Source organism: Mirounga leonina, unplaced genomic scaffold, assembly GCF_011800145.1.
Source record: "Mirounga leonina isolate KUSES-001 unplaced genomic scaffold, KU_Mleo_1.0 Mir_55, whole genome shotgun sequence".
In the NCBI taxonomy this organism is placed as follows: Eukaryota; Metazoa; Chordata; class Mammalia; order Carnivora; family Phocidae; genus Mirounga; species Mirounga leonina.
The window spans coordinates 8,241,950-8,246,803 of record NW_023270816.1 but is presented as its reverse complement, the minus strand read 5'-3'; the positions used below and the strand labels follow the sequence as shown (position 1 = coordinate 8,246,803).

At 45.1% G+C, this 4,854-nt stretch overlaps 1 pseudogene across 1 annotated transcript; it reads right to left on the bottom strand.

Annotated features, from left to right (window-relative positions):
* Window positions 1-918: 918 nt before the first annotated feature.
* On the bottom strand, window positions 919-2,292 carry LOC118001920 (annotated as a pseudogene). Its single transcript, XR_004676883.1, has one exon. The product of XR_004676883.1 is annotated as a 26S proteasome regulatory subunit 6A-like (transcript).
* Window positions 2,293-4,854: the final 2,562 nt, after the last annotated feature.

Genomic DNA, 4,854 nt, shown 5'->3' with positions numbered 1-4,854 from the left:
TCTGCAGAAATGGAATGATTCTGCATGCCCTGGTACACTATTAAGCACATTTATTTCTATTTATTTGCCACCATCTTTGCATCTGTCTTGAAATAAATACTTCCGAAGTGCCTGCTTCTCTCGGGAAGGGGAGGCGGAGTCCCTGCAGAGACAGGGACAGAGATGTCGGATGACTTCATTTCCTGGGTTAGAGAAAATCCCCGCCTGGACAGACTGCCAGCAGGAAGTGTTGTCCACGTGACAAATAAACAATAAAAGTGTGGGCATAAGAAATAAACAACTCAACTAGGTTGCAAAACAAAACAACAGCGTGCAGAATTGACCTTAATTTGCCCAACGCTTGAGGATGATCTGCTAGGGTCTCCAGATCACACACAGTCTACACTGCACGTGGGGTTTTTCAGCCGGGCACTCCGCCTTAGTTTGGTGCCAGATTAAGAGTGAGGACAAGACAAATCAAACTTCCAACAAAACTCTTCTAAGGCCTTGTAAGCAGCATGTAACTAGGTAACAAGCATAGATAAGGATGAAGCTATCAAGGCAAGCACGCTCTTTCTAGGCTAAACATTTTATTTCAGGTAAATATTAGTGATTATCATACCATGCACAGGATGTGCAAAAGCAGCTAGAAATAAACCCTTTTTTCTGGGTTCCAGTCATCCTAACCTGTCAATGATGGAGAATCTGCCTTCTCGTACACACCCATTCCCTTATGCTTCTCACCGGGGATGACTGTGGACAGGCAGCAGAGGGGACGAGGAGACGGGGACATATAGTAAGTAAGGTGGAAGGACAGGCTCTACAGTTAGGAACTAAGAAAGGTTCCTTGTTGTTTACCTACTGATATTTTACTGACTCTGCCCTTAAAAGGATTTTTCTTGCAGTTTCAGAGGAGATGTTTTAGAAAAATAAAGTAGATTTTTTTTTTTTTGACCTGCAACCATCTTTTATTATGAATTTTACCCAGCACCAGACCAGGGAGCAGGTGTGGTGGGCAACTTCCTAGGCGTAGTACTTCAGTTTGGCTTTCTTCTTGGCCTGCACCTCCAGGATGCCCTCCGTGTAGTCCTTGTGTGTGAGTTTCTTGGCACCCCTGTGCAGTGCGATCATGCCCGCCTCCATACACATGGCCTTGCACTGGGCCCCACTGAAGTCATCCGTACAGCGGGCCAGCTCCTTGTAGTTCACATCGGGACTGACATTCATCTTGCGGGAGTGGATCTGCATGATTTTGGCCCAGGCCTCCTCGCTGGGCATGGGGAATTCAATCTTCCGGTCCAGACGGCCTGAGCGGAGCAGTGCGGGGTCCAGGATGTCCACCCTGTTGGTGGCTGCAGTCACCTTTACTGGAGTGTTGGGCTGGAACCCATCCAGCTGGTTCAGAAGCTCCAACACTGTCCTCTGCACCTCCCGGTCTCCAGCCTTCTCACTGTCAAAGCACTTAGTGCCAATGGCATCCAGCTCATCAATGAAGATAATGGATGGAGCTTTCTCCTTGGTCAGGGCAAAGGCATCCTGGACCAGGTTGGCACCATCCCCAATGAACATCTCCACCAGCTGGGGGCCAGCCAACTTCAGGAAGGTAGCATTGGTCTGTGTGGCAAAGGCCCGGGCCAGCAGGGTCTTCACCGTACCTGGGGGGCCATACATCAACACCCCTTGTGGAAGCTGGATCCCCAAGTTCTCAAACTTCTCCTTGTGGTTCATTGGCAGGACAATGGCCTCCACCAGCTCCTGAATCTGCTTGTCCAGGCCTCCGATGTCACTACATTGTTCTGTGGGCCTCTCATCCACATCTATGGCCTTCACCCGAGAGTCATACTCTGTGGGCAGGGTCTCCAAGATCAGATAGGAATCTTTGTTCACACCCACCAAGTCTCCTGGCTTTAGCTTTTCAGCATCCACCAACCCAATCACAGGCAAGAAGTATGTCTGTCATGTAGAGGTTTTGATCACTGCATATTTACCATTCCTCTGGGAATCCAGGTCAATATTGGCACCATCCTCTTCTTGGTCATTGGGATCAACATCTAGACGCTTGATAACGTGGACACAAGGTATGGCAGGGTCTTGTTCACTTTGATTTTTCTCACTGTTCTCTTTGATCTTGTCCTTCATGGCTTGGAGTTCGTGGGTAACTCACAATATTTCACTCTTCATGATCTTGAGCTCACTGTCCAGCAGCTGTGTGTGCTGGATAATCTCTTCTGTGGATGTCTTGAACACCTCCTCCCCAATTCCATCTTGCTCAGCCTCATCCCACACGGTCACCATCTTCTCCCGCCGAATCACTGGACTCTAAACTAGATTTTTAAAACCAGAAATGGAAAGTTTTCAACAAATTACTTCACTGTTTAAATTAATTGCTACAGATTATAATAAAGGCTATATCTAAACTCTGCAGATTTCTCCAAAAAGGATAATAATCATAGTAACATCGCCCCATCTACAGCGTTTGATATTTTTTTGCAAACAGATTTTTAACAGTAGAACATATCAAAACCAGTGTGATTTTCCTAAATTGGTTTATAATATCTCTCATTTCTCGAGAGCATAAGAGGAAAGTACTAATATTCCTTATTTTCCAGGTGGTAGGACAGATTCCAAACAGTAAGTAAAATGCCCAAAGGCAACAGTGAAGTATCAGAGCAAGGATTCAGACCCCAGGTCTTTCTGTGGCAGAGCCGAAACGTTTAAACCCTCTGCAACACTGCTCTGGCCACAAGCAAACCCCGCGGTTCTCCTGGGTTTTCTCCTACAATCTATGCTGAACTGAATTTTATTCTGTAAAGGCAGCATTTCACCCCACAAGCATAGCAAGCGTTCTACTCACTCCACCGCTCACTAGCTGAGGGATCTTGGGCCTTGGCTTCCTCGTGTGTAAAAAGGGGAATAATAAAATGGAAAGGATTATTTCTACCTTAATGATTGTTGTCAAGATTAAATGAACTGCTACAAGGGCATGGCTCAAACGGCACCTGGACCAGCTTCATCAAGAGACAGCTCTTACTACGTACAAAAGGTTTTCTGTGCCTCCAGCTCATGGTGAGACGACGTAGAACGCACAAATATTGAAATATTTGTGTCCTGCAATGTAGTGTGAGTAACACACAGCCACACCAGTATGGCTGGGTGCTGTCGTTTGAGACCTTGTTATCTGGTTCACTGGTAGGACAGGAGCATACGAAATGACAAGTGAAATAAAACATTTCAACAAAACGCCCCGAATGAAAGAAATAGCATGGCGGAATTGTCAGGAAAAAACATGACGGTGATGTCTTTAAGGAGAGAAGAAATTTAGGTGAGCTGATGGCAGTGGGGAGGGTGAATGCCAGTGATGGGGGGGTGCGTGTCCACCAACGCGGAGGTCTGGGGCGCCTTTAGGCACTCCTCCAAGAACTGCGGGAACTTACCAGCCACTAATGAGCACTGACTATGTCTTGCAAGGTCTAATCCCATATGGGTCAGTGAGTCACCAGAGTTTGGACCAAGCCTTGCGTTAGTCTGTGGCCAATTTTTGGCATAAACAATTTCCTTTTTTTCTCTTTCCCAGACTTTAAAAGTTTTTGTCGTTGCTGGATTAGGTTTCCTTTTTATTTTTCTTTGGTTTTCCTTCCTCCCTCCCCCTTTCTTTCTTCTTTTCCTTCCTTCCTACTCTCTTTCATGTGGTGTGTGTGTGTGTGTGTGTGTGTGTGTTCGGGGAGTCTGCATGCCTGACATGCTAGCAGCAGAACTGAGGGACACCTGCTGTTGGGTGGAGAGGGACAGACACTGTCCCAGAGCTGGCTGAGAAAGCTGAATATATGCCACACAGAAAAGGGGTGCTAAGTATTGGAGAACAACTATGTGTGGGTGACAAGGTTTTTCCCAGTCTAAAGTGACACAAGAAAAAAAAAGGTGTAGTGAAATTTTTAAAGAGTTATACTTACTGACTTGCAATCGTTACATATTTGTGTTCTAATTCACTGAATTTGTCAAGATCCATTGATGTGATCGTAAAATACAATTACAGAACAGGCCTATAAAACTGGAAATTGGTTCCTCATGTCTCCTCCACCGCCCCGTCTTTTCTTTAAAATGTTTCTGAAATCTAAAGATCTGGTGACCACTGATAGTAAGTTGCAATGAATCTTTAAAAAGGTATCACTTAGAAAGACCATGCTGTGGATTTCCATGAGGAATACTGCACTGATGGTCATTTACTAGGGCACACAGTTATTTCTTATCACAGAAGGTAGTTCTGGCCACATGGCGGGATGTATTTTTAAAAATAATTATAATGTACATCTCGTTTTTCTTTGAAACGTATTTCTCTAGCTGCTCTATTAATTATAGCACATATAATAAATATGCATTTAGTTTCTAATACACATTAATTATTTGCATCGAAACACTAAACTTTTTATATCTAATAACTGAGCCTGCTTTTTCAATCTAGTTGTGACCTGATGTCTTAACCTCATGTTGATCGTTTCCAATTTAAAGAAAAAGCCAGGCTTGTATATCCAGTAAAACTGAGGGGGAAATGAGAAACATGCTTACAGAATTATGATGGACCCAGCCGAGATGTTGCAGGTGACCAGCTGACCGAGTAAAGAAAATGAGCGAAACAGGGAATTCCTGTCGCCGAGCCCAGACCTGTTCTCCCGGCTTCCTGAGGGCACACGTGACTCACTTCATGCGTGCAGATTTCTCACTTTTACATCCTCCTGCTGTAGGGGAAACATAGTTTCATTTCATCTTTCTTTCTTGCCTCTTACTTGCCTTGACCAGCTTGAGTGTAACCTCTTTGGGGGCAGAGCAGGAAGGGGCTGTGAACCACGCAGATCCCAAGCCCACAACCTGGGTTGCTTC